Source organism: Oryctolagus cuniculus, chromosome 12 (assembly GCF_964237555.1).
Source record: "Oryctolagus cuniculus chromosome 12, mOryCun1.1, whole genome shotgun sequence".
NCBI classification, from domain to species: Eukaryota; Metazoa; Chordata; class Mammalia; order Lagomorpha; family Leporidae; genus Oryctolagus; species Oryctolagus cuniculus.
In genome coordinates, this window is record NC_091443.1 from 34,119,910 (window position 1) to 34,138,093 (window position 18,184).

The 18,184-nt window shown below is 40.9% G+C and overlaps 1 long non-coding RNA gene across 3 annotated transcripts in view; it reads right to left on the reverse strand.

Moving 5' to 3' along the window:
* Window positions 1-10,229: 10,229 nt before the first annotated feature.
* Window positions 10,230-18,184, reverse strand: part of LOC138844539 (uncharacterized) — a 55,348-nt gene continuing 47,393 nt past the window's right edge. For all 3 annotated transcript variants that reach the window (XR_011380464.1, XR_011380463.1, XR_011380462.1), the window contains one exon: window positions 10,230-10,379. This is a non-coding gene — a long non-coding RNA (uncharacterized lncRNA). The remainder of the gene's footprint in view (window positions 10,380-18,184) is intronic.

The window sequence follows — 18,184 nt, forward strand, 5'->3', positions numbered from 1 at the left end:
CAAAGCACCAGAGACGCCAAGATGCCTTGAAAAGGTAGGAAACATCCAGGATCTTTCAGGAAAACGGAAGGGCCGGCTGGGAGATTCTGAAAGTCTTCTCAGGTGTTTCAATTCTTCCTCTCTCCTGTGAGTGTGTGTTTCCAGAAGGTTTCCTTGCTCTGCCCCACCCCCGTCTAGTTGCGCTTTCCCCCCCTTGATATAACCGACCATGCAAAATGGATTAGATGGGTGGGTTGTGCTCACAGTCCAGAGCTCTCCAAAGTCAAGAATCCTAAGGGAGTAGCCAGCTGCGAAGCCATTCACATCCTCCAGGGAAGAAGGAAAACCTCGCGCAAACACACGCACACACGCGTGCACGCACACACGGTGCTGGGCTCGGGAACCTCTGCACGCGCTCCCCGCTCCCTGCGCGCGGCTGCACACAGCGCCGCGGGGGCCCGCCGGCCGCCAGGGGCTCCTCAGGCCAGTAGGAAGCTCAGACGCGAGCCCAGCAGCGGCGATCCCGTGCTTTGGCCGCGGCCGGAGTGGGCCCCGGAGACAGGCTCCACTCCGCTGCGCGTGCAGGCAACGGCGGCCGCCTGGCCCGGAGGAACTGCGCCCGGCGCTGCAGCATGGAGGCGGTGGCGGCGGCGGCGGCGGGCGCGCGGCCGTGAGCCCGGCCCTCGCCGCAGTGACGGGGAGCGGCCGCGCCACGCAGAGCCCGAGAGTCAGGTGCAGGGGAGACCCCGGCTGGGGCCGCAAAGCCGCTGTGAGCTCTAGAGCCTCGCGGCCCGACGTGTTCCGAAGCGATTTACCCCGGGTGCGTGGAGCGGGCTGGCAAATCCCCAGGCAGAGCAGGCGCGGGGGCGTTGCAGGCAGGGGGAAGGGAAGAGGCGGAAAACCCAGAGGGAGAAGGCGAACTTCTAGGGACGTCCCCAGCCTGTGGTCCAGAGCAGTGTTGCTGATCGCCCTGCGCCCTGCAGTTATGGAATAAAGACGTGTTACCGGATCAGCCTGTGGGGCGAAATCTGAAATGGAGGGCTGCCGACGGGATCTCAGTGACCCGAGGCTGGCTTCCAGTACCGCTTGTCTGTGGAAATCGGTTTGCTCATTTATCAGACGGGAGGAGACTCTGAACCGAGCACTTAATCTGGGTCTCAACCCTGCACAGCAGGAGACCTTGTGAGCTCTGTAGTTGACCACATTCCAGTATGTCAAGGGCAGAAATGGAACCCAATCGTCGTCCTAGGTCAGGCCTGGTCACTAGGCTTACCAGCCCGGAATGGGAGGGGAGGTGCGGTGAGGTAGGGCCCTACCCTGAGGGCTCTGCCTGGCTGGCCCGGTGACCACAACACCACTCCTGGCGATTCTCTCCCCGACCCTATCCGCGTTCTCTACTGCCCATTAGTGAAGAAAGGGATTCTCTCTGGGAACTGCAAGTGCAATCAAGCTGTTTCTTTTCAGTTGGAGCCTTGGAATCCTTTCGCATCCCTCTAGGGTTTCACTAGCACGTGGTCCTCAGCCTCTGCGTGCACCTGGCCTCTCAGCTCTCCTTCTCGCCGGCCGCACAAACCTGTCTGCATCCAAAGGGAATAGAGGAATTGGGATTTGCAAAGGGAAGCAGGCTCGTGAGGGCCGCTTCCTGGTCTGCCTGGCAAAGGCACAATCGGGCGGATTCTTGGCGCTGGGCGCCCTAGCGTTTTGCCACCCATAGAGCTGCGCCAGGCTCTACCGTCGCCTCGCGGGTGCACACGCGCGCGCATCCTCGAGCACAGCCACGGGCTCATCCCAAGCGCGCACACGTGCACCCACGCGAAGGCAGGGCCCACGCAGCAGCTCCTTTGCGGGAACAGCCCAGGGAGCGGGATGCTTGAGGAGGAAACTGCTCGCACGGTCTCCTCTGCTCCTCTCTGAGCCACTCCCGGAGCTGCAGGTCTAATCCTGAGTTTAGGTAATCCAAACTGTTCTGGCCGCTTTGTTCTGGGGGAGCGCGGCCCCCGGCTGCAATTCCCGCCGCTCAGCCTCGCTGCAGGTTGGGGAGCAGCACCCGAATCCGGGCTCCGGGGATCTCCATGGGAGCCTAGGCGGCGTTGTATCCGAATATGAGAGCCAGACCCCAAGCAAAAAAAAAAAAAAAAACCCGAAGGGTCGGTGCGGACAATCAAGCCAGCGAACTCCACTCAAGTCCAGGAGAGTCTCCACTAAGACCAGCGGCGCTTCCCCTGTGACTTTGTCTTCCCCCGAGTGGCATATTGGGGTCTCCAAGACGTCCACGGTGAGGACCTGCGGCGCACGGAGGGCACAGACTCCTGGAGACAACCGGAAAGAAAGTGCTTCCATCCCGGTTCCACTATAAACTTGGCCGCTTTGGCAACTTCATTGGCAGGCGGCGGAGTTGCGAGCCGGGACCACAGGACCGAGCACTTCCAAGTCCTGTAGCACGCGGGGGTGACTCCTTGTACCTTCAGGATTGTCCCAGTTGCCGTGCTTTCCCGTGAGGTGGCAGGAAACGCTGAAAGTTAGGAGATAAGGATTTGCAGTTACCTCTGGGGCCAAAGTGTGAAGAGATACTGAGTGAGAAATCCAAAGACCTTGCATTGCTGGGCTGACTTTTCTCCTTTTCTTCTCTTCCCTTCTCTTTTCTTTTCTCTTTCCTTTTCTTGTCTTCTTATTTATTTATTTATTTATTTTTGCATTTTTCTTGTGATTTGTTTTCGTTTTCTTTTTAGTAGTGCCTGGACTTTGGTGAGGAGGAGGCACGCTTAGTGATACATTAAGAAGTCGAAAACTGGAAACAGAACAAAGTTCTAGTATCCTAGCGTGCTCTTATGATAAATGAGAGCAGGGGAGTAAACGGCGGGGGTGGGGGGAGCATCGGGGAAGGGGGGAGTTCCACCTGAGAGGAAATCGAGTTTTCTGTACAGTGGAGAGTAAGGATGCCTAACTTACCAGTTCTTTCATCTTGTGAGACCTCCCAAGCTACCGCAATCATCCCTGGTAGCCTTTCTGTACCTTGTGTTATATTTGAATGTGCTTTCCTCTATTTTCCGCATTTCCTCTCATCTCTAGAAACTCTCTCTCCTAAGGTCAAGTGCCTTTCACTCTTTGGGTGTAGTCTTTGTTCTTCCCTCCCCTCCCCCATTACAAGCAGATTAGGCTTGCAGAGAGAGGAGGAAGGCTTCCTTTTGTTTGGCTCAGGTGCAAGACTTTGAAGGAAAGGCCAGGATACTGTCATCCCAAAGGGTTATCAGTGTTATCAGTGGTTTATTTGTATTTTATTCTCCCCTACTCCCCTAGGGACCTCTGGAAACTAAGGAGTTTGCAAAAACTTCTAGTTTGTTGGTGTAATTATTGTAGGTAATATCCAACTCTGAAGTTGGTACTTTTAAGAGTTCAAACAAAATCAGGTAGGAGAGTAGACATTAGCATTTGAAGACAAGTACATTTTTGAAATAGATGATTGCCTGAAATATTTTAATTTGTCCCCATATTCAGTGTCTATGCAAAATTGCTCTATCTTCCCAGAATAGCTCAAGATTTGGAAACAAAATAAGCGCTTGCTAATTTAAGGCAATAATGGAAAGTGAATGTTTTATAATTAAAATGATGAATATCATAAGATAACCTGCATTTCTGCTTATAAAGAGCATGATCTACTCTTTGTAAAAGTTAGTAATTACTTTGCATATCTCATGAATTTTCTTATTTCTGTGAATCAAGGCATGGGGTAAGTTATTCCTTTAATTAATTCTTTTGTTCATGTGTACTTTAGGAAGCTCATTCTAAACTGGAAATGTCTCCAAATCACTACTGAATTAGAAGCATTTGATTCTTTGTACTAATATAGTACAACAATGTTCTGTATTAATTCAAAACTGGAAAATTATATGTAGAGACAATGGCACACAAGTTTCTTGAAATGAAGGAATAACATGTAAAAAACTTCAATTAACACAGAAGAAGTCAAATTTAAACTATGAAACCACTATCATAGTTGTGCCTTGCTTTGTTCTGAAATGTAAGAAGTCTGCTTATCTTTGGAGCATGTTTCTGACATACCTCACCATAAAGTCTGAGAATACAGTGTATTCTGGCCAGTAGATCTTAACTAAGAAAAAAAAAAAACACGATTCAACTGTATCTAAATACAGTTATCTAAAACAGTATCTAAATATAGTATCTAAATACCTGGCATATCTCTGTCATACTTAGTAACAGAATCCTCACCTATCTACTTTGGGCCAAAATTCAATCAAATGTATTTAGTACCTAATATTCATTTGAGATACGGATGTTATTTTCCTTTATTTTAGTGTTTCTTGACTTTTAACTTCATTTTAATAAAACATATTTCCTGACCTTTTTTCCCTATATATTTATTATTTATGCTTAGGTGGATCACAATAATGGTGCACTAAAAAAGCTACCTACTGAAAACTTGTACTAACACTGAGAACCCAACCAATTCTAATATATAGAATTCATCTATTTTTCTTTACTATGAAAAGTTAATTTTGAACCTCAACTTTTGAAAATACATTTTTAAATGATCACATTCTAGGTAAAGGAATTTTGAGAGAACTCAAAAGATAAAAAGAAGAATTATTTCAGAGATAAGTCCTCCTGGATAGAAATAGCCTTTCTTAATATTGCAAGTAACGAGTGAATATAACATTTTATATGCATTCTCTTCCTTGATTGCTTATATTCTGCCGTCAACTCCATGTTTTTGTCTGGTACTCCCATTTAGTTAAAGACCCCTAAAATATATCATTCTATGTAGGCACATCTAACACAGAGAAGAATGATATACTTGATGATTTTTTCTTATCAAAATTCCCACTTGGCCATATTACATGGATCTAATTGAGCTTATTAGGCTAATTCAAACTAAAGCATAAGTGATGAGCAATCTATGAACTTCAGGAATATGAAGCCAATTTCATTTCTACAAAGTAGAATTTCCAACAAAATGTGTTAATGTATATGGTAAGCAAGTCCTCCTCTGTCATTATTAACTTTGCATATCCAGTTGGATATTAAGTATGGTACTATTTTTATACTTTCCTTTTTGTATTTTTGATCATGCTATTAAACATTATCCAATCCTAGGTTTTAACCTTTGAAGACACTTTTTTAAATGTATATGTGTGTGTATATATAGCATTTCAAGAAAACTTCACTTGATCTTGAAACTTTATTGTAAAATGAATCTAGTCATGTATTAACTATCTTTAAAAGTCTGAATTGCTGTGGCTTGATTTTTGGCAAAAGTTGAATTAGATGGAAATAATAAGCTGATTGAAATTCTTTGGACTTCTTCAATATGCTTATATGTAACAAGATTTTTTGCCTTCGTTTTAGATTCAGTTTTATGATGTTTACTCATCTCTAAATTCAGATCATCCCTGAATTTCAGGCAGGTGGTTACCAGTTGGCAGTATGTTAGGTTTTCTTACAAGCCTCCATACATTTAGAACTAAGAATTAATTTCTATTTATTTTATTGAAGATACACTTTTATGCAAAGAAATGATGTCTGATAAATTTTATCTGCAATTGTATTTTAACATAAAAGGTGTGATTTGCCTCCTAATCTCTTCACTGGTCCCTTTCTCCTTTTATTCATGGCCTCTTTAGACTAAGTCTCTCTTTATGCCTTTACTCATATTTTATGCCCGTAATCTCCCTGTTCCCTTAACTACAGTCTTCTGTTGGCTTGAAGTGACATTTCCTTTGGATTTATTTCCCAGCTCTTAGTGGCTGACACTTGTATAATGAGAGAATCCTTCCTGTGACTGTTTACCACCAGATTTTCCCCTCCACATATTGGTCTTGATTTCTCTGCTTGTAGTTTTGTTTGTTGCGTGGAAATCCACTGGACATCTTGCTCTTATCCAGTGCCCTCTACTAGGCACTGGAGAGAGAAGCTGTTCATAATTAGTTTGACCTCTGTCCCTCACAGTAGAGTTTACCAACTAGAAGGAGTTAGTGGATCAAGTGCAAGTTGTTACAATAGGTTGTTACTTTTATTTCACCTACTCCAATTTGTCATCAAGCACAAGTGTTTCCTGTTGTGAGATCCTTAAAATCACCTCCTAGTAATACTTTCTTTGTTGCTCTTAGATTCTGGTTCTTTTCCTTATATTTGAATAGTCTTGGGAGCTAGCTGGTAAAGTGAAATATCTGCATGAAGTGTTGTGGGTTTTTTTAATTAACTAATTAGGGAGAGAGGGAGAGAGGGAGAGAGGGAGAGAGGGAGAGAGGGAGAGAGGGAGAGAGGGAGAGAGGGAGAGAGAGGGAGAGAGAGGGAGAGAGAGGGAGAGAGAGGGAGAGAGAGGGAGAGAGAGGGAGAGAAAGAAAGCGAGCACTCCCATTTACTGGTTTACTCCCCAGATGCTGTAATGGCCTGCTGTAGTCCAATAACCTGGAACCCAAAACAAGTCTCCCACATGGGTGGCAGAGACCCAAGTATCTGAGGTATCACCAGCTGTCTCCAAGGGTGTGCCTCAGCAGGAAACTGGAATTGGAGCTGGGACTTTAAATGGGATGTAATCCAATGGGATGTGGTAGCAGTATCTTAACAGCTAAAACTAGGTAATAAATTATGCCCCTAGGTGATATTTCTTTCTCATTGTTTAACTTTATTTATTTATTTTTATTTGAAAGGCAGAGTTACAGAAAGAGGTCTCCCATCTGCTGGTTCACTCCCCAAATGGCCCCAATGGTTGGGTCTGGGCCAGGCAGAAGCTGGGAGCCAGGAGCTTCATCTGGGTTTCCCATGTGGGTTCAGGGGTCCAAGCACTTGGGTCATCTTCAGCTGCCTTCCCAGGCGCATCAGCTGGGAGTGGGATTGGAAGTGGAACTGAAGCCCATATGGGATGCCAACGTTGCAGGTGACAGCTTTACCCTCCTTGCCACAACACCAGCCCAAGGTGGCTTTTCTTACAACAGTACAAAGCATAGGCCACCATATTATTCAATTGTATTTTGAAATAGAGTAGATCTGGGTTTGAATCCTTGTTCTATTTATTTATTTATTTATTTTTGACAGGCAGAGTGGACAGTGAGAGAGAGAGAGACAGAGAGAAAGGTCTTCCTTTTCTGTTGGTTCACCCCCCAGTGGCCACTGCAGCCAGCACACTGATCTGAAGCCAGGAGCCAGGTGCTTCTCCTGGTCTCCCATTCAGGTGCAGGGCCCAAGGACTTGGGCCATCCTCCACTGCACTTCCGGGCCACAGCAGAGAGCTGGACAGGAAGAGGAGTGACCAGGACAGAATCCGGTACCCCGACCGGGACTAGAACCCGGGGTGCCAGCGCTGCAGGCAGAAGATTAGCCTATTGATCCGTGTCACCGGCCTGACTCCTTATTCTGAGATTTGTAATATTACTTATGAAAATCATTGAATTGCAACCTAAATTGTCAGTTTTTTGTGTGTATAAAATGGAAATGAGAATACCAAGATGTGGGGTTTGTTGAGAAGTTTTATTTAATTAATTTATTTCTAATTTTATTTAAGTAATACAAACTTCATGCATTTCATATATACAAGTTTAGGAACATAGCGATTTTTCACTCCTTATCCTCCCTCCCTCCTGCCCACCCACATACCCACCCTTATTCTTCCTCTCTCTCCTATTCCCATTATTTTTTCTACTGTATAAACTACCCAGAAGAAATACTCCACTTGTATAATTTCTGTTGCTTGCAATTAGTCTATTTCCAATCGTATAGTGAATAGTTTCACTGAAAATGTATTATGAATAACCTAGCCTTTCAAAAAAAAAAATCAACACTCTGAATCAAGAAAATTTACCCAGGGAAGGCACTGTGGCACTGTGGCAGGTTAAGCTGCCTCTTGAGAAGCCCAGTTTGCCAGTTTGATTCCTGAGTATTCTATACTCCCGATCCACCTTCGTGCTAATGCGCCTGAGAAGGCAGCAGATGATGGCTCAAGCACTTGGGTTCTTGCCACCTATGTGGGAGGCAGACCAGGATGGATTTCCTGGCTCCTGGCCTAGACCTAGCTAAGCCCAAGCTATTATGGGTATTTGGGGAATGAACCCTCAAACAGAACTATCTTCCTCTCTCTCCCTGAAACTCTGCCTTTGAAATAAACGATAAGTCTTTAAAAATTTACTCATACAAGTAGATAAAATCATGAGAAAATTGACTAAAATATTCTACCCACATTTTAAATTTTTCTTTACATTGAATATTTTACAATTTTGATGATTTATTTATTAGCAACATAATGCAACCCAAGTTGCAAGTTGCTCTCTTAAGATTATGTTCTCCCACAAAATGTTTTCTGGGAGGTTTTTTCAACTGCTGCCCTAAATACTCACCCTTTCAAGAAAGCAATGATTTCATTCAAAGTAGCTTTCTGTCACTCTTGTTCTTGGTTGGTAGAGCAGTTACTATACATGTATCTTGACCAAATTGAGGCAGCTAGAACACATCGGTGGGAGAGAAAGTAGCATAGATGGTCTCCAACATAGGATGATTCTACTTAGGATTTTCCAACTTTCTGATGTGTCTGAAGTGGCTCACAGTCAGTAGAAATTATACTTCAAATATTAAAATTCGATTTCTCCCAGGGCTAGAAATATCACCTGGGATACTTCCCTGTGATGCTACATAATGGTGAGCCACAGCATCCAATCAGACACAAAATCACTCTATCACTCAGGTAAACAATATTCCATAGTGTATTGGTTTCTTAAACTATGATGTTGGGTAGATTAGGTGTATTAATGCATCTTGGCTTTAGATATTTTAATTTTCAATGTGTTTTCTAGGCTTTTGACCCACTATAAATCAACGAGGGCGTTAATTATATTAACTTTTATAAAAACTGAAATATGTTGAGAATAAAATTAGACAATATGAAAGTAACATAGAAACATTATTGAACACATGAGGGTACTTCCAAAATTTTGTAAAATGTGTGATTTAAAAGATAAGTTAACCTTGGTGGAAACAGTTTTGCAATTCATAAATGGCTTTTTGGTAATATTTTTTTGGTGAGCTTTTTGAAGCAAGCTTGTATGTTTCAAATATGTTCAAATATGTTTCTGCCTTCTAATTTATTAAAATATTTGTATTTGTAGAAAATTTAGTTTTAAAATATTTTAACTTTTACTTGAAAAGCAAAGAAAGAGACTGAGAGATCATGAATGCACTGGTTTACTACCTAAATGCCTGCAATAACCTGGCTGGGACAGGCTGAAGTCAGGTGCTCATAAATCAATCCTGACGTCCCACAGACTCAAGGATATGAGCTATCATTTGCCACCTCTGAGGGTGTGCATTAGTGGGAAGCTGGAATTGGAAGCCAGCCAGGAATTTAACCAAGACACTGTGATATGGAATGTGGGTTTCCCAAACAAACTCTTAACTGCTGCACCAAACACTAGCCATGAAAATTAAATTATTTTTAAACACATTTCTTAGTATTTTGTTGTATTGTTATGCAGTAGTATTTTCTACTTTCTTTAAAGTGAACTTGTATATTGCTATTATTACCTTAAACTATTATCCATCTGCTTAACCTTTTGTTTCTTCATGTAAATGCCAAAAACAAATTGTTGTCTCATTTTAAGTTTAATTTGATGCATTTTAACATATTGATACTATAAAATTGAAACTTTTTACATGAAAAAATACATTGTTGAAAAGTTAACATGAGGATTTACTGATTTTGAGAACATACTAGATATTATATGTTGATTTTATTAATAATAAATTTAAGAACTATGAAAAAGCTAGGTTGATCCTGGCATTTGGTATAGCAGGTAAGCTGCTTCTTTAGACATCTACATAAAATACTGGATTGCATGATTCAGCCCCTGCTACTCAGCTTCACATCCCCTTTTTTGTTAGTGTGCATCCTGGGGAGGCAGCAATGCCGCCCGCATGGGAGACCTGTACTGAGTTTTGGTCTCCTGGCTTGGCAGTTATGGGCATTTGGGGGAGTGAATGGAAGATCTCTCTCTCTCTCTCTCTCTGCCTTTCAAATAAAATAAAAATAAATTGATGGTTTTTTTTTTTAAAGAAACAGCTAAGAAGAAAGTCTTTGTGGAAAATTATGTGAGTTGGTAGTCTTTCTATATATTTGCAAATATATGTGGTAACAATAGATTACAGTTGGTTTTATATTTTTACAAATTTAGGGATTTACTGTATTTCTGGTGCAAATTTTAAAATTTTTCTGCTATACTGATGAATGTAGCCAAGAGTGTAAAAACTTTTGCATTAAACATGTCATTTATTTATTTACTCATTCATTCATTTTCATCAGCAGTGTCTTCAACCTTATGTACTTCCTACTGTTGACTCCATACAGTAGAGTGTGTTATTTTCTCCAATTTTCATTCAGACCAAAAGGGGCATTACATCTAGAAAGGGAAAAAACAGAGGGAGGAGCAAAGAATGAGGGGAAACTTTAAGGTAGTAATTATTCACAGAGCAATAAACAATTCCTTATATGCAATGTAGGAGTATTTTTTAAATCTTAAACATTAATTCTGTACTTCCAAAAGCACTGTGTTATAGTCTATAGATACTATTTTTAGCATTCCTTTAATGATATAAATATTAATGTTTTATGATGTAAGTGGATGTTTTATTATAAAATTATAAAAAAATTGCACATATAATATCCTTATAACACATTACAGATTTATTTTTCAATTTGTTAAAAGATGGAATATATTCTTAAATGTTAATTTTGCCTTAAATGTGAAAATGTCCATGATGTAAAAAATAATGTAAAAAATAAAAATTTTACTAATTTTGAGACATATACTTGTTTCAAACAGTGAACTAGAATAAGGATGTTTCTTTTTTCTGGTGACCTCATCTTGAAAACTTTGATTGGATTCAGAAGTACTACACTTACTCATTCATTTAGAAAATTGTCAGTGAGCTATGAGATGGATTCCTCGACCTCCTGAACTCATTTCTTCTCATTGTGTTCCATCATTATACCCTGCAACTAACTCTTCTTCCTGCTTTTCTTATGTAATAAATTCTGATTTATTCTTTGTGAGAGAATACCATTTTATAGGTGAAATGCATCACTGTTTTCCAACATCAAGCTACATAGCAATATCTTTGCTTGAAATTATAGAATCACTTCTTAGTTACTTAATTATAAAAGAGAGGCTTCTGGAAAATTTTGAAAAATATGCCCCCCTTGGAATTTATTGCAAACTTCAAATATTAAGTAAGGAAAATAGTATATGCAGAGTGCCTATATCTAGATGAGTTTATGACAATGTGAAAATACATTTGAAAAAGGGAGCTTATTTTTTAAAATAGTTAAGGAATTTGAGTAGGAAAAGGCAAGTTGTGGATATAAGGAAACATAGTAATACATATCACAATTTGAAGTCTTATGAAGAAAGCCTTTAATTTAAGTAAGATATGATTTTTCAGTTTCTTGACATTTAAACAGGGTGCAGTGTGAATTATAATAATTCTAAAACTGTACTTTTTCTTGAAGAGAAAATGAATTAGATTATAGATTAAAACATAGGCTAGTTGTCCATAATTAGGATACTACATACATGGGCCCAGTGCTGTGGTGTAGCAGGTAAAGCCACCATCTGCAGTGCCAGAATTCCATATGGATGCCAACTTGAGTCCTGGCTGCTCCACTTCCGATCCAGCTCTTTGCTATGGCCTGGGAAAGCAGTAGAAGATGACCCAAGTCTTTGGCTCCTGAACTCTCATGGGAGACCTGGAAGAAGCTCCCGGCTCCTGGCTTCGGATTGTGACATCTCTGACCATTGTGGCCACCTGGGGAGTGAACCAGAGGATGGAAGACCTCTCTCTCTCTCTTTTCTGCCTCTGCCTCTCTGTATCTCTACCTTTCAAATAAAATAAATCTTTAAAAAATACTATATATGTAATTAAGTATTATTTTTGATCAACAATGAGCTCATATCCTGGAGTGAAAGAAAGACAAATAAATGAGGTATATTAAAATAAATGAGTGTGTGTGTGTGTGTGTGTGTGTGTGGAGGGGGATGTTAGTGTTTTTCCAAAGACGGATATAATCAACTACTTGGTAGCTCAGGGAAGGTTGCAAATATAGACACTTCAGCTGATTCAAAGAGGTAAATAGAAAAAATCCAGTGTTTTTCTTCTTCATAATATTTGTTGAAGTTATTACTTAGTGTAGTAGGGATAACTTTGTGAGTATAAATTAAACTGAAAGTAGTTCACAGTAAAAAAAGAGGGAGTAGGAGAGGAAGGAGGAAGAAGGGTGGAAGCAAAGTGGAATGGAAGGTGGGGTGGAAATTATCACTATGTTTCTAAATCTGTATACATGAAATACGGAAAATTCTTTTTTTTTTTTTTTTTTTTTTTTTTTTTTTTTTTTTTGACAGGCAGAGTGGACAGTGAGAGAGAGAGACAGAGAGAGAAAGGTCTTCCTTTGCCGTTGGTTCACCCTCCAATGGCCGCCGCTGCAGCCGGCGCACCGCGCTGATCCTGGCAGGAGCCAGGAGCCAGGTGCTTTTCCTGGTCTCCCATGGGGTGCAGGGCCCAAGCACCTGGGCCATCCTCCACTGCACTCCCTGGCCATAGCAGAGAGCTGGCCTGGAAGAGGGGCAACCGGGACAGAATCCGGCGCCCCAACCGGGACTAGAACCCGGTGTGCCGGCGCCGCAAGGTGGAGGATTAGCCTATTGAGCCACGGCGCCGGCTGGAAAATTCTTTTTTAAAAAAAAAAAAAAAGATTTATTTATTTATTTGAAAGTTAGAGTTAAACAGAGAGGGGGGGGCGAGATATCTTCCATCTGCTGGTTCACTCCCCAATTGGCCATAACGGCCAGAGCTGCGCCAATCTGAAGCCAGGAGCCAGGAGCTTCCTCCAGGTCTCCCACGCGGGTACAGGGGCCCAGGCCATAGCAGAGAGCTGGATCGGAAGTGGAGCAGCCAGGTCTTGAACCGGTGCCCACATGAGATGCTGGCACTTCAGGCCAGGGCGTTAACCCGCTGCACTACTGCATGGGCCCCATGGGAAATTCTTATACTTTATATAAGCGTAAAAAAGGAAAAGACCCAGGCAACAAGATAGGGAAGAATATTCCAAGCAGTAGGAATGGCATGAGATAAATGCAAAGATCCAAGACAGCAAATCCTCCAGATAATAAAAGCAGGCCTGGTTCTGGACATAGAGTTGTTGGCATACTTTTTTTTTCAGGGATTTTACTTCATCCTACCATCAGCAGGAAACTACTAAATGGCTTTATGCAGGAGAATAATAGAGATTCCTATTTTAGAAAAATTGGTCCTACAGCAGTGTAGGAGATGGAAGGATGGCTAAGTGAAAAAAAGTCTCCCTAAAGGAAAATTATAATAATTTAAGTGAGAAACAAAAGGGCATGGCTATGAAGTGAATAAAAAGGATCAACATTTAAGAGTTGACAAGGAGTGAGTTTCCTTAAGGCCTAATATTTAATGAGATTACTGAGCATGCTGACTTCAGGTATTTCAATTCTAATTTACTAGAACTAGGAGGGTACTTCAAAAAAACTCATGGGAAAAAGGAAATAAAAGATGAGATTGTTTTGGTGCAAAAACTGAAATCATCACAATTTTTAATATACATTTTCTATGAACTTTTTGAAGACTTTGTATAGAGGACTATATCTAATAATGAAAGAAAATGTAAAGAAGAACTGAAGAGTTATCAGCAAGCATGGAAATTACTTTCCATTTTTTTTTCACTTTCTAGAGCAATACAGAAGGCAACACTTCCTAAGGTAACACTTTTCTAGGGTAGAACTTTAACTTACTCTTTCCACATCGATTTTCTTTGGATTTTTTTGCTTAAGATCAGCTTTTATCCTGCTTGATCATTGGAGAACATGGCTCAGACATGATAATCTCATGTAACTTTCCTAATTCATGTTCTAAAACAACATCCTATCTATGTCTCAGCTTCATCATGCGCATGAGAGATTAAACTGACTCAGCCCTACTCAGAGGGTGGGTTAATCTGGTCTGCTAGCTGCTCAGCAAATAGCCATAGAATGCAGACTCTAGAAGGAAACTTAGGTAGATTTTCTAAGGAGTAAGGAGGAGCGTATATGAAGTATATATTGGGGTCTTTAGTATACCAATATATGGATATAGAAAGCTAGTTTGAGTACAAACAACTAATTTCATGTTTAGATGAAGTTAAAATGCCTGGAACACAAAACCAAAAATAGTCAGGAGGCAATTGGATAATTAAGTTGAATTCAGAAGGGCAATCAGCAATGATGTTGACAATTTGAAAACCATTGACTTAGAGAAGACCATTAAACCTGTGGGTGTAAGTGAGGTTTAGTACATGAGAACGTCCGACTAAAGATGGACCCCAGAAGTACAAAACAGGGAAGGAAACGATGGAAAAGGAGATGGAGATGAGCTGCAAAGGATTAAATTGTAATTGATACTTGAAGAGAATGATATCAGGAAAAATCAGGGCATACAGTATTTGAAAAAGTGATTTGGCAAGTAGTAATTGAAAGTCGCACAGAGATGACTCAGATAAAGAGTTAGAGCACTTCACTGGTGATGTTAGCAAGAACAAATGCAGTGAGGAGAGCTCTTGGAAGGCCAGGAGAAATAGTAGATGAGAAATATGAGCTAACAGTGTGGGCCACTCATCAAATAAGAAAACTGAGATTAAGATAGATGAGGTTAAAGAATGCCATTGATGAATAAGGAACAAAAATATAGGGAAGAAAGTGATTACAATCTGTTTTTGTCACCTTACTCCCCACCCCTCATACACAAATTCCAATGTGGAAACCATAACCCTCAAAGCAGTGGTGTTAGGAGATGGGGATTTTTGATGGGTGATTAGGTTATTAGGTCAGTGACATCATAAATGGGATTTGTATCCTTATTATCCTTACAAAATGGATCCCAAAGAGCTGCTTTTTCCTTCCACAATGTTAGGACACAGTGAGAAGTCACCGTCTATGAGGAAAAAGGCCATCACCAGATATCAAATTTACTGGTACCCAACTGGTGGCTTTCCCAACCTCCAGAATTGTCAGAGATGAGTCGTGACTTACAACATTCTATTTATTTTAATGTATTTTTAAAGATTTAATTTATTTATTTGAAAGACAAAGTTATAGAGAAGGGGAGAAGAGAGAGAGAGAGAGAGAGAGATTCTATCTGCTTGTTCACTCCTCAAATGGCTGCAACAGACAGAGCTGAGCCAGACCAAAGCCAGGAAGCCCAGAGCTTCTTCTGGGTCTCTCACACGGGTACTGAGGCACAAGCACTTGGACCATCTTCTGTTGAGGCACAAGCACTTGGACCATCTTCTGTTGCTTTCCTTGGTGCAATAACAGGGAGCTGGATCAGAAGTGAAGCAAGTGGGACTCGAAACAGCACCCATATGGGAAGCAGACATCGCAGGCAATAGCTTAACTCACTCTGCCATGCGCCAACCCTTATTTTAGTACATTTTTATAAGAAATTATACATATTTATGGGATACAATTGATATTTTCTTAGAATAACCTAAATAGTCAAATAGAGGAGTTACTAAGTTGCTGGATCAAAGTACCCAAAGAATTAGTATGGGGATCCTAACAACGTGGGACTAAGCCTAGACACAAGAAGGGACACTCTTTCTAGAAGTGACAGAATCAGGTACATATTGTCTAGTCTGAGTTCCTGCAAAAATACTTGGTTTCATTGTTATATCACTTCTAATTGATTTTTAAATTAAAGATGACAACTATCTGTTCTGTGGTAGATATATTATATTATTATAACAAACTATGCAAGAAAAATCTATAGACAAACTAGTAAAAAACTGGTGTATTTTAAAGCTATATACTTGATCAGACACAACATAAAATCTCGATTTAAAAACAAATAAAGGGGCTGGCGCTGTGGCGTAGAGAGTAAAGCCACTGCCTGCAGTGCCGGCATCCATGTGGGCGCCAGTTTGAAACCCGGCTGTTCCACATCCGATTCAGCTCTCTGCTATGGCCTGAGAAAGCAGTAGAAGATGGCCCAAGTCCTTGAGCGCCTGCACCCTTGTGAAGACCTGAAAGAAGCTCCTGGCTCCTGGCTCCTGGTTTCGGACTGGCGGAGCTCTGGCCGTTGTGGCCATCTGGGGAGTGAACCGGTGGACAGAAGACCTCTCTCTCTCTCTGCCTCTCCTTCTCTCTCTGTGAAACTCTTGTGACTTTCAAATAAATAAATCTTTAAAAATAAATAAATAAGTACATGAATAAAATAAAAAGAGGCAAAACAAAACAGTTCAAACATGTTGATTTACCTGTTACCAATTACTGAAGGTTTTACCAGATTGGACAACTGCGAATTTTTCTTCTAGCATCACACACAAGCACCTTGGTTTTCCAAGGACAAATACTTTATGATAGAATTATCATTATTGCAAAAATTATTTTATAATACAGGAAGCAGTAAATCAAATTAGAAGGGATATCTGATGTACTAAATTTCAGAAAATACCCCTCTTATTTTTAAGAAAAGTTGAGTTATTTATGTGAGTCAACTAATGAGATGAGGATAATAACTTTAAAAAGATTTTAATTGTATTTGTAAAAGGTGCTTAGGTTTATTAATCAGATAACATCTCAATTCATGTTCATGTTTCAAATGTCTGAGTGATACCTCAGTGTCAATATGGTTAGTCTTGATAAAGTAGTCAATGATTGATATACAATTCATACTTGGAGAGCAGTACTTCTCATCCTCTGGACCCTGGACTAATAAGGTTTTCAATTACCAAATAAATGTATCTCTACAATCATTTACACACTATATTTTCAAAAAAAGAGAAATTTTTGTGTTCTGTACTGGTATCATAGAACCAGGGGAATTACTGGTAATACAAATCTCAGCAATTTGAGAAAAACTACACAGCATGCAATGCAAAAAGGAAATCTTGATGCCAGTGGTATTTTACACAATTAGAATTCTTGCAGATTGTAGAGTGATTTTCAATGGTTAACAATTAACTTGGTAAACGGGAAGAAGGAGATAAGGTTTTCATATATAATCCTACCTACATTCTTTGGCAACCCTTGCCATTTACCATGGTTGAAATGATGCAACCTTGGCCAGTTTCAACTACAAAATGAAACCACTGGGGGCCAGTGCTGTGGCATAGCAGGTAAAGCCATTGCCTGCAGTGCTGGCATCCCATATGGGTGCTGGTTCGAGTTCTAGCTGCTCCACTTCCGATCCAGCTCTCCGCTATGGCCTGGGAAAATGGTGGAAGATGGCCCAAGTCCTTGGGCCCCTGCACCCATGTAGGAGACCTGGGAGAAGCTCCTGGCTCCTGGCTTCGGATCAGTACAACTCCAGCAGTTGTGGCCATCTGGGGAGTGAACCAGCAAATAGAAGACCTCTCTCTCTCTCTCTCTTTCTGCCTCTCCTCTCTGTGTAACTCTGACTTTCAAGTAAATAAATAAATAAATAATGAAACCATTGAATACCATTTTAAAAGAGATGTGCATAATTGGTTTCAGCTAGCCAACAAGCTGATCCCACAAATCATTGGATACAGGGTTCTAAAAGTGTACTCATACGGCTGTATTTCTAAATAATCAAGGGGGTGGCATTGTGGCATCACAAGTTAAGCCTCTGCCTGGGTTGCCAACATCCCATATGGATGCTAGATCAAGATATGGCTACTCCACTTCTGATCCAAGTCCCTGCTAATGCATGTGGGAAAGCAGTGGAAGAAGGCCCAATTGCTTGGGCCCCAGCACCCACATGGGAGACCTGGATGAAACTCTTGGCTTCTGGCTTCAGGCTGACCCAGCCCTGGTTGTTGCAGCCATTTGGAGGGTGAACCAGAAGATGAAAGATCATTCTCTCTTTCTCACTCTCTCTCGTCCTCTCTGTAACTCTTTCAAATAAAATAAAAAAATAAATAAATAAAATCTTTTAATAACCAAAAGCTTCATCAATATATTCCCTGCTAAATATTCTCAAGAGATCTCCTGTAGTTGTGGTATGTGTCTCTATATGGTGTGATGGGACCTGGGTAAGATAGCTTTTCCCAAATGAAACATGTATTTGACTTAATGTTTAAAAAAAAGATTTTTTAAAACCTATTTTACATTTAGCAGCCTATTGAGTAGCTCATTTTACAATGAAAAATACCTGTAACTTTCTTGTAATTTATTCATTGTTATGATAT